Raw genomic sequence first — 12,206 nt, forward strand, 5'->3', positions numbered from 1 at the left:
ATTAGGTCGCAACCTGACTCAAGCGTCGTTATGACAAGAATGTAATATTAAATGTGAAAATAAAATTAGGCTAGTATCTGTGACGCTTGGATCACGAATCAGACACGCTCTACCCATAGGCCATCGGTGCACATTAGTTTAGTCTATAGGGTTTACGTCTCAACGCGACTCAAGCTATGAGGCACGCCGTAGTGAAGTGCTCCGGAAATTTCGACCACTTGGGGTTCTTTAACGTGCACTGACATTGCACAGTACACGGGCCTCTAGAATTCGTCAAAATTCTAGTTCGACTTTATTAAAGGGAGGTCCAGGTTGATGAAGGGACCCACTGAGGCTATAGCGTCATCCCCTTAAGCCAGAAGTAAATTTTCGCTGAATTTTTTTTTATTTCTGCACTGCTGAATATTGCTCACTCGAATCCACACTCGACGCTTCAAACGAAAGTTTCTAGTACGCGCAAATACACGCGAAAATACGGTCGGTTCACTCTTGGTGACTGCAACGCTTGTTACGATCAGCGCCTAGGTTTCAACTGTCCTTAATTCCGTGGCTGCTGTCGTGTCATACGTGTGTTCCCTTCAAGCACTGACACGCCGAGAATGCCCGTGATTGGAGAAAAAGGCACAATTTATTCTAGACCACCATGTACACGTCGCCTATGAGCCGTCAGCGTCCATCGGATAGTTTTTGTGATTTAGTATTATCGATGAAGGTGCAACCAGCACGTTGTGAATATGTATTGGTGAGCTGTTTTAACGAATTTCAGGGCAGGCACGAACTTTATGACGAGATGTGACCATGAAATTCACTTAGATGCGTACATGGATCTGTTAGTTGATAATAAGGTGTGTGTCAAATTTCAGGGCAGGCACGAAGTTTATGACAAGATGTGAGCATAAAACTGATGCAGATGTGACCATAAAATTCCCGGAGATGCGTACATGCATCTGTTAGTTGATAATACGGTGTGTACCGAATTTCAGGGCAGGCACGAAGCTTATGACAAGATGTAACCATGAAACTGATGCAGATGTGACCGTGAAACTGATGCAGATGTGGCCATGCAATTCACGGAGATGCGTACATGTATCTGTTGGTTGATAATATGGTTTGTGACGAATTTCAGGGTAGACACAAGCATTATGACAAGATGTGACCTTGAAACTGATGCACATGTGACCATGAAATTCACCGAGAGGCGTACATGTATCTGTTAGTTGATAATAGGTTTTGTGTCGTGCGACTACTCGCAGCTGTAAGTTTCGAATGTGCAGAGTTTGTAATGGATGTTTCGTGAGAGTGGTCGTTGTACTTGTGGCGGTTTGCATTGTGATATTGTGGGCGTCTTGTTTGCGTTTTGTTCTGCTTAGGTTACAGTGATTGTGAGAGTTGGCGTTCTTGTGGGCCCTGGTCGCACTGGTCTTAGAGGCCTTGTGGCCACTGACAAGAAGAACGGAATATGTGTCGCCGATGCCCGCCAGGGGGATCACGCAAGAACAGAAGCAGTGCCGCTTGAAGGGTAAATGCACAGGTAGCTCTACAGGAGCACGGTCCTGCTGGGAAGCACTGTCCATCATTGCACACATCTATGCGGATGTAGCGTCGTCTGCAGGCGCATGTCGGAACAGATCAACAAGAATCCGGCAGGAGGCTCAGATGTCATCCCGTGCAAAAGCTGCGTGGACGTCTTCGCAGTTACCGCGGGGAAAGGAGTGACCTAGAATGAAAGGGCGTCACAAGTAATACATCAGGATTGTTTCGGTACTTAGAAACAAATGAAAACAGAGAGAGGAAAAAAATGTATGGTTTTAATAAGAACTCCTCAGTGCAAAAGGTAGTGCCACATCTAGATATACGGCACATCCCATTTTTCTTTGCGCCACTATACGATCAAATTCGCTGATAAGCTGTGCCATATCGCCAAATGCGCGACAAATACACTCATGTAAGGCACCCTGCGTCAAAGTAGACGTCGTTTTTTTTTTTTACTAAATAAAGTGATTTTGAATCTTATCGCACATACGATAAACACAACCGCGCGCGTGAAGCTTCCTAAGGTTGTCATATTGTAAAACCTATATGAACTCGTTCACTTCGGCCGTGATTTTCGGGGCCCTGTGTGTCGTGGCCCACCGGTGGGCCACCCTTCGATTTTATTGGGTGCGACGTGGCCTATCGGTAAGCCTCCGGCGCACTTACTCTAACCGACAGAAAAGGGCAGCAGCAATCTGGCATGCGTGTTTTTCGCAGGTTCTCTGAACAATGTGAGCGCTTTCACGGCATCATAGCGGCACTCAGTACTCGCGCTGCACATCAAAAATACACGTGACCCAACGGTGACCCGCGGTGCAACGTTTCAACACTTCAGTCAACCGATCGTTTTGCTGGACGATTTGTTGATATATTTTTAATGCTAGGGCATTAGTACCCACATGTCGAAAAAAAATTGTCCGGTGTCGGTGATCGTTTGAAGCCTTGCACCTGGAGCGGTGCAAGGCTTCCCTGCTGCGTGCTGCTGTGTCCACAAGCGACTGTCCCGTCCAGCCGCCTCACTGCTTGCGCCGGGTGCTACGCTCAGTGCTTGAGGCTGAGCTACGTCCACCTACTGGACGCGGAGGGATTCCGGGAACGCGACGTCGGCGCGATGACTTGCACCTGCGAGGGCGTGGCCTCTCGACCCATCCTGTGCCGGAACGCTGGCAGCTTCTGCGCTGGGGCGCGGCCGCCGCTGGTTCCTCTTGCCAGTAAGGTCACGGCTGTACTTCTGCGCTGCGCTGGCCGCTACCTTGCTGGCCTTCTCACGCAAGTGACTACCCAGGATAGACGGAATGTAGCGCCCTTGGGATCGCGATCGCCGAGGGTCCCACACGCCGTCTTGTATGTACAAGTCCAAGGCGGCGCGGAGCAGAAACCACCACGGCTGCTTCTGAAGGAACGGCGTTTTCTACCTCTTCCTGTGCCGGTTCCCGGATATTGTGATTCGACAAGGACCAGAACCGGGAATGATGTCTCGTGCTAATTTAGTTTGTGCATCGGGACGACGATTGTAAGATTTTTTTTGTAAATCCAATGAGTCGTTCTCTGATCTGGCGACTACTAAAAAATTGTCTTCATATAAATTATCTACAAATTTTGCATTTGGTTTTGCGGATATATTGTTCTGAAGGCCGCGAGAAGAAAATATATTTCTTATTTCTTATTGAAGTTGGTCTCATGCGTATTCACGTAACTCGCAGTTGTAAACAGCGTCTATTGCCTCTGGGGGTGTCGGTGGCGTCGATGTGGTGCTCGGTAGCCTCAAAGCTTAGCAATGCAGGTTAACTGGCAAGGTATTCAATGCTGTTAACTTTTAACAGCTATAGACTGTTCAGTACTTGTGGTTACACGATAGTCATTCGTAGAAGGCGAGTAATATATGGCTTACTCGTACGGCGCGACAGCAGCAGCTGAAGAGCTGTCGCACCTGCGTTCGGTGTGCCGGGGAACGCCAGATGGCTCTGAACATCCAAGGAAGCGTGAGGATGAACAGCCAGCTGACGATGTCGGCAAAAAAAAAGCATGACCTGACACCAGCACATTCTAATGAGGTCGCTATAGTGTGGAGCGGGCTCATGCGTGAGAGACAAAAATAGCTGACAATTACGTTACTTCCTAATGCGAAATTTGAGCGCAGCTAATCAGCTCCTTCAGCTTTTTCATAGATTGAGGCAAAGAGTTCGAATAAGGTAATTATGTACAATTACAGACAACTTGTTATTGTTCACACATTCCTTCTTCAAGAAACACACCGCTAACAGTCCCTGGTTGCAATGAAGGAAGTTTTGTCGTCAGAGAAATAGGCCGATACATGCTCGACTTCCTGCACCAATGCCTGTTTCTTAAAGACGAGGTCTATGCAAGTATTTCGTGAGGTTGTAACAGCCGTAGGAGCCGTTGCGAGCGGAAGGAACGGGATGTTCTCTGCATGAGTGGTAAGGAATTTCTCTTTATATGTACTTACATTAAAGTATTAAAAGTCCCCATACCTTGCCACCATGGCAGGTGGCAGTTAATGGTTGATCGCGTGAGAGTTCGTTCACTGTTGTCAGCGCTAACGCATGCCGCCCACATCTCTCATCACCACACATGCCTATAAGCACGATTCAGGCTACCACTGACCCAGGGAGCCAGTTATGCGCACTTCCGTTCCTTAAAATGATCGGAGCGTAAAACGTCAACGCCAACGAACGCCGATGGCCTATGGCTTCAGAGCCGCGTTTCTGGCACAACGTTAACAATGCGCGCAGCCCACATCTCTCATCACTTCATGTACAGTCGGGGACAAAAGTCTCCGGACCACGTGTTCCTCAAACAAGCTTATAGCTCTACGATCAGACAGCGGCTGGAGACCGCACTTGTGGAGATGAAAGAACAAAAATTTAACTTCTACCTCCACAAGTATAGTCTCCAGCCACCGACTAATAGCAGCTCTATCGGCTTCGTTAAAGGAACACGTGGTCCGGAGACTTTTGTCCCCGACTGTACCTATAAGCGCGATTGAGGCATCTCCCGGCCAAGGGAACCAGTAATGTGCACTTCCTTTTCTTAAAATGGCACAACATTGTCAATGCCTACGCATACAGCACACATTTGTGACTACCACTACGTATGTTAAAGTACGATTCAGGTGTACACTATTCTAAGAGGGCAGTTATGCGCCTTTCCTTTGCTTTCCAAGCTACCGCTCCATTGGTTTCGCAGCTTCAAGCGCGACTGAGGTGCCCACTGCTGGTTACAGCGGACAGCGGCGACGGCGACGCCGCGTATCGCAGAAACTGGCGCCAAAGAGCTGCGCTCTAAAAAATGGTGCGGTTCAATTGCTGCTGAAACTGGCAACAGAGTGAAAGCTATGGCGTATCGGGCAACCGTAGGCGGCTTGGCGTCTGTAACGTTCTGTTTGTTCCGGACACAGGATAGGACGCTCACCCACCGTGCCACCCTGGCTGGGGGCACTTAATCGTTGACGGTGAGGTTTGCTCACCCAATGAGGGGTGCGGCCTATTACAACAGTGGCGCGTCTGCCACAACGTTATCAGCTCTGACGCATGCAGCGCACATCTATCAACCCACTCTCCAATTAGCGCGATTCAGGTGCCGATTGACCCAGGGGGCCTATGTGCAATTCCTTTCCTTAAAATCGTCCCGTTGTAAAACGTTTTCAACGCGAACACAATGATCGACGACGGCCCATGGCTTCAGTGCCGCGTTTCTGCCCCATCTTTGTCAATGCCAACGCATGCAGCGCACATCTGTTACTACCGCCACCACGTAGCTTAAAAATTACGAGGAACTTTAGCGGCTAAAGTGGTGAAAGGCGAAAGCCTGAGTGCTGCATTCTTTTACGCGATTGTTCACTTCACATTCTGTTGGTGCATTAATTAACTGCCAATTAATGACGCTTAATCTTTGCCTTTAGGAGCGGAACGCGACAGTGTGTTGTAGCGCTGAGAGGGAGTCCACGGAACGCCGCCACCCGTTCGGCGCGATGCATTTCCCTTTGAACGCAACGCTTTTGGAGGAAAGGAAATGGCGCTGTAATTCTCTGTCATCTCCGTGGACACCTGAACCGCACCGTACAGGAAGGGAGGAAGTGGAGCGAAAGAAAAAAGAAGGGCCGTAATGAAGAATATGAAAGTTGTATTTGAGGAAAGGAAATTACACAGCAACTGTCTGACATATTTCGGTGGACACCTGTCAAAATTCGCGCCCAGTGACGTCACGACCATTTCGACCAATCTGAAACGCGGACAAATTTGCTAACACGTCTTGGTCACGACAGTATAAACCATTAAAGGCTTTCAACTTAAAACACGGCTCAGGTCTCCACTTTCCCATAATGCTAGTTATGCGCCTTTTCTTTCCTTTCGAAGCTCCAGCTCTTAATCGGTTTCGTAGCTTAATGCGCGACCAAGGTGCCCACTTTCCCACGGGGTCAGTTTTGCACCTTTGCTTTATCTACTTCGGCGTAGCTCCGGAGCGGCTCAAGGTCGCTCAAGGTCAAAGTGGTGAGGTCGGCGAAACTTGCTGGACATGCCGTAGTACAGCTTTCGCTTTCAAAAAATCTCTGCCTCTCCCGTAAAGTAGAGTAGAGTAAGCATGAAATGTTTACGGGCCTAATGAAATCTCGGTGGACACCCGAACCGCACCGTACAGGAAGGGAGGAACGCCACCACCCGTTCAGCGCGATGCCTTGCCATTTGAACGCAAGGTTTTTTAAGCATGAAATGCTTTTAGCCCCCGTTGTCGGCAGTGTGGTGACGTCACGCCGAGACCGAGATCCACTCATCCGGGCATTGAAATCCACTCATCCGGGCATTGAAATCCACTCATCCGGGCATTGAAATCCACTCATCCGGGCATTGAAATCCACTCATCCGGGCATTGAAATCCACTCATCCGGGCACTGAATTCCAGTCATCCGGGCACTGAAATCCACTCATCCGGGCACTGAATTCCAGTCATCCGGGCTCTGAAACGAGAACATCCGGGCACCGTACGAGACTTAACGAGAATTAACGAGACTCTGTAAGCCCTCCTACGCGACCGGCATGCAAGCGCCGGTTGGTCTCCAAACGAGACAAAAAATAACTGCTGCCAGTGCCTTCTCAATGTTTATCAAGATATCAGTGGAGCTGTGGGTTTGATAATGCACGGAATTATAATTTCCGATTTCTAATAACTCGTGCAAAAAGCACATAAATGCCATGTTACACTTCGTTGCCATACGTGATCCGGGAAAGAAGCGCTGCGTTCAAAGGGCAACGCATCGCGCCGAACGGGTGGTGGCGTTCCTCCCTTCCTTTACGGTGCGGTTCGGGTGTCCACCGAGATGGCAGAGAATTACTGCGCCATTTCCTTTCCTCAAAAAACCTTGCGTTCAAATGGCAAGGCATCGCGCTGAACGGGTGGTGGCGTTCCTCCCTTCCTGTACGGTGCGGTTCGGGTGTCCACCGAGATGACATTAGGCCCGTAAACATTTCATGCTTACTGTACTCTCGTTTACGGGAGAGGCAGAGATTTTTGAGGAAAGGAAATGGCGCAGTAATTCTCTACCATCTCGGTGGACACCCGAACCGCACCCTAAAGGAAGAGAGGAACGCCACCACCCGTTCGGCGCGATGCCTTGCCCTTTGAACGCAGCGCTTCTCCCCCGGATCACGTATGACAACGAAGTGTAACGTGGCATTTATGTGCTTTTTGCACGCGTTATTAGAAATCAGAAATTATAATTCCGTGCATTATCAAACCCACAGCTCCACTGATATCTTGATAAACATTGAGAAGGCACTGGCAGCAGTTCTTTTTTGTCTCGTTTGGAGACCAACCGGCGCTTGCATGCCGGTCGCGTAGGAGGGCTTAGAGAGTCTCGTTAAATCTCGTCAAGTCTCGTACGGTGCCCGGATGTTCTCGTTTCAGAGCCCGGATGACTGGAATTCAGTGCCCGGATGAGTGGATTGCAGTGCCCGGATGACTGGAATTCAGTGCCCGGATGACTGGAATTCAGTGCCCGGATGACTGGAATTCAGTGCCCGGATGAGTGGATTTCATTGCCCGGATGAGTGGATTTCATTGCCCGGATGAGTGGATTTCAGTGCCCGGATGATGGCTCTCGGTCTCGGCGTGACGTCACCACACTGCCGACAACAGGAGCTAAAAGCATTTCATGCTTAAAAGGAAAGACGCATAACTGCCCCAAATTTGTAGGTGGATGGCCCGCCTGAGGCCGCTACTCGCGCCCATTGGACTAGAGGTGTGTGAGACTCCAGCCCCGAGCAGTTGAGCCAACACCCTCTAAAGAATTTTGACAAGTTATCTCTAGAGGGCGTTGGTTGAGCAGGGCTGCTTCGCATGCGTCTCGGGAAGGGGAAGGGTTTTAGGGGAAGGGAAGGATTCTCCTGGCAGCCCCAAACAATGTGGAATTTATCGGACACTTCCCCACAGTGAGACCAACGCGCATCAATTTTGGGGTCAAAATGTTTCGCTATTCCACGACACAACAAAGCGTTGGTCTGAAGGCGCCTCAGAGTTCGCTCATCGGCTTTACTGAGGCCCGTAACAGGGACTGAGAAAAGCCCTTGCCGTTAGGATTAGCATTCCACAATTTCCCTGAAAAGCGCCGCCGCACCAGCGGCTCGTTGGAGCAGTGTCTCCGCTGCGTTGCTTGCGCTTAGATTCCTGACAGTACAATATCATCATGGTGCGCACAAACAATGAGGCAGACGCGCTCCGCCTCGCCGCACTTACTCACATCCACAAGAACGGAAAAACTCTCGCAATTACTAAATACATCATCCGTATGCAGAATGTCATCCTTAACCGACTGCAAAATTACGCGGGAGACCGCGACCTCTTTCCTCCAACAATGTTTGGCTTTATATAGGGCTAGCTATAGCAACGATGGCGTTTCGTTTCTTCGTTTGGCGTCATTTGATGACCATCGTCTTTCGTAGACGACGGTGATGGACCAATCCGCAAGGAGAGGAGGGGGTGTGACGTCGAGGCCGCGTGGCGCGTGCCAGCAAGTTTCTTGGAAAGCGGCAGACGGACAGTAGCGAGCCTACGTGTCGGACGCAGGCAGCTACGGCTCTCGTGGAAGGTAGGCGCTCCGGAGATGTTCGAGGTTGCGAATCCTGGAAACTCGGACGAGAGAAGGCCGGATGTCTGACTCCCGGTTTCTGTGCAGGAGGTCTCCGTCGACTCGCCCCCTAGTTGTGCAGCGGTTCTCGGATACCTCGATGCCTGCGCTTCCGCTGGCATCGAGGCACCCATAGCGGCCTAAGCGAGCCGCGCCATGTCCACGTCATCGGACCCTCCTGGCTGCCTGCCTGCGCCCTACACTGACGGGAGCGTCGCTCGCTGAACTTTGAGGTAAGGAAGCAAGTTTCTGAATCTGGAGGAGGATTCTATTTTCAGCGTATAGTGGAGAGTGCTTTCAAGATATCCTTCGAATTTTCGCAGTATGTCTCGCGCCTAACATTCGTGTCTTGTCCACCGTCTTTTTCCATGCTTCCTTTTTGCGCATTCCGTTGGCCAGTTGTGACAAAACTGATGATTTATCGTACGGTTTATAGAGGGTTTACGTCCCAAAGAAGCTCAGGATATGAGAGACGCTGTAGTGAAGGGGTTCGGAAATTTCGACCACCTGGTGCTCTTTAACGTGCACTGACATCGCACAGTACACGTGACTCTAGAATTTCATTTCCGTCGAATTTCGACCGCCGCGGCCGGGATCGAACCCACGTCTTTTGGGTCAGCACCCGAGTGCCATAACCACTGAGCCACCGCGGCGGCTATGAGTATCGAGCATTAGCAATATCGAACAAATATTAAGGCGGAAGCCTTTAATGTCTCATCGTTGTAAGCAGCAGTTGTCGACAGAAAATGTCACGCTTTTCAACTGGTGGAAACGGTCGTGACGTCACAGTGCGCGAATTTCAAACGGGGCCAATTGCACTTTGGCTAGTAACCATTCAAGCAATTGAAGGGATCGTATAGTGATGCTCCAAGTAAGTGGCACTGAGCTTAGTTAATTGCTTAATTATTCAATTAGCCTAATTAGCTTTACTAGTCAGGCCATATAAATAAATAAAAGCGATTAAGAGATCGGTCGAGCTCAGGAATCGAACCCCGGTCTTCGGCGTGAGAGACGAGCACGCTATCCACTCCGCCATGCCAGCTTGATGGTTTGGAATGAACAAAGGCGCGTGTAGTGAATACGGTGTCTTCACTCACTCTCATCCTCCTCCATTCCCTTCTGGCGAGGTTTAGGTGTCCACCGACAAATGAGAGACAGATACACTTCCTTTCCTCAAAAACCAATTTACCGACGAGCGAGGCGTAGAACCGAATGGGCGATGGCGTTCTATGGACCCCTTGGCAGCGTTGCAAGACGCTGTCGCGTTCCACTCTTAGGGGCGAAGCTTAACATCTTAACCACACATCAGTGACCACACTTTAGGTCAAAAAAGTGCCCCCCTGAATTTTGAGTAGTGTCCACCGAGATATGTGACACAGTTACTGCGTAATTTCCTTTCCTCAAATACAATTTTCATTTTCTTCATTACGGCTCCTCTTTATCTATCTTCTTTCACTCCCACCTTCCTTCCTCTACGCTGCGGTTCAGGTGTCCACCGAGATGACAGAGAATTACTGCGCCATTTCCTTTGCTCAAAAAGCGTTGCGTTCAAAGGGCAAGGCATCGCGCCGAACGGGTGGTGGCGTTCCGTGGACTCCCTGGCAGCGCTACAACGCGCTCTCGCGTTCCACTCCTGAAGGCGAAGCTTAAGCGTCATTAATTAGCAGTTAATTAGCATTCAGGCATTAATCAGTAATTAACAATTAATTAGTGATTTGCCATCACTTAGTAATTAGTACTCAAATATATGTGACGCCACCAGTGCCACAGAAACAGCGAAGGTGGTGCGGAAAACGCTTCCGCCTCTACTCACTTTAGACAGTCAAAGTGCCCCCTCAATTTTTTGCGTCGTTAGCCATCTTCGCTACCTCTGGTACAGATTATCCGTTTTATCTGGAAATCTCTTCTTTTGATATGCCAACGTATACAGAGCATGAAGACAGTTTCACCTCAATTAATTTGCCTGTAATGAACAAATTAAGATTCAAGCAGTCATGGTTTGGGGAAACAAAGATCGTCAATGCCAATCCCTATCATGGGCTGTGCTTTGATCATAAGCTCCATAACGCGCCGAATAGTTTGATAGCGCTCCGAATATTCTGCGCCAGTTAGATGGTTGACAATCTGTGTACCAATAGCACCACCTACTGGTCCCACTTGACAATGTGTTTGATACTAAGGCGACCTTGAGTAATGCGTCTTCTAGAGCTAACGATTTTAATCTCAAACGCAGGCGCAAAAGCAGTGCCTGCACAAACACAGTGTCTGTGTTTGTTGTGTCCATTTCTTGTCTTGTCAGCGTTGCTACTGCGCTGCAGTACTGTGTTCGAAGTATTTGGGAATAAGCCTTAATTAGCCTGTCTCTGAAAGAGATTCTATGTGGAAGAAGGTGGCATAAAAGGGTTTAACGTCCCACAGCGACGCAAGGGCAATGAGGAACGCCGTAGTGGTTAGTCCCGGATTTAGGCCACCGGAGATCCTTCGGCGTTCAGGAGACACCCAGATGCCCATGTGTGCCTTAGGAACGACCGGCGTGGAGAAAGAAAGTGTTTTAGCAAGGAATGGAAAGAAATTTCGGATGATTATGTCACTTCCTAGTGCGAAATTTCAGCGCACTTCATCAGCTGTTTCAGCTTTTCGACAGATTCAGGCAAAGAGTTCGAGCAAGACGCATGTAGTACAATTTCAGACAACTTATTTTTCACACATATTCGTTCAAGAAACGCCACTAACAGTTTTTCTTGTCATAGGTGTACCTATAAGCGCGGTTCAGGTGTCCACTGACGAAGGGACCCAGTTATGCGCACTTCCTTTCCATAAATTGATTGGACTGTAAAATGTTGTCAGCGCCAACGGCAATGAATACTATGAAGGCCGACAGTCTATGGCTTCAGTGCCCCGTTTCTGGCAGAGCGTTGCAAATGATAACGCATGCAGCGCACATCTTTCACTACCGCCACACGTAGCTGAAAGCACGACGGAAGTGTCCACTGTTTCAAGAGGGCAGTTATGCGCTTTCCTTGTGCTTTCCAAGCTCCCGCTCCATTGGTTTCGCAGCTTAAAGCGTGACTAAGTTGTCCACTGCTGTGTACAAGGGGCAACGGCGACGCCGCGAAACAGGAACGGGCGCTATGCACATAGGCAGGCGATCTGCAGTGAGGAACGGCGGCGGCTAAGCGTTTCGGCTCGGGCGGTGCACATATCGAGATCCGCCGCCACCGATCCGAGTGCTCAGGTTCGAACCCGACCATGGTGGCAGCGTTTCGATGGAGCGAAACGCAAAATTAACTGCAGTTCAACTACTGCTGAACCTGGTTCGAGAGCGAAAGCTATGGCGTGTCGGGCAACTATAAGCGGCTTGGCGTCTGTAACGTTCAGTGTATTCTGGACAACGGATAGGCAGCCCACCCACCCTGCCACTCACCTTGGCAGGTGGCAGTAAACGATTGGTCGTGAGAGTTCACTCACCGTTGTCAGCGCTAAGGCATGCAGCGCACATCTCTCACTCTCGGGGAATAACACAGCGCACTCT

General features: G+C 49.6%; 1 protein-coding gene and 1 long non-coding RNA gene across 10 annotated transcripts in view; one reads left to right on the forward strand and one right to left on the reverse strand.

Moving 5' to 3' along the window:
- Window positions 1-12,206, reverse strand: part of LOC149336191 (uncharacterized) — a 416,214-nt gene that overhangs the window by 260,782 nt on the left and 143,226 nt on the right. The window lies entirely within an intron of this gene.
- Window positions 7,442-12,206, forward strand: part of LOC149336199 (uncharacterized) — a 60,806-nt gene continuing 56,041 nt past the window's right edge. For 3 of the 4 annotated variants that reach the window (XR_016284194.1, XR_016284197.1, XR_016284196.1), the window contains exons 1-2: window positions 7,442-8,635; window positions 8,723-8,907. This is a non-coding gene — a long non-coding RNA (uncharacterized LOC149336199). The remainder of the gene's footprint in view (window positions 8,636-8,722; window positions 8,908-12,206) is intronic. The other variant, XR_016284195.1, reaches the window with a different exon arrangement.

This window comes from Amblyomma mixtum, chromosome 7 (genome assembly GCF_055824585.1).
Source record: "Amblyomma mixtum isolate Tamu chromosome 7, ASM5582458v1, whole genome shotgun sequence".
Lineage (NCBI taxonomy): Eukaryota > Metazoa > Arthropoda > Arachnida > Ixodida > Ixodidae > Amblyomma > Amblyomma mixtum.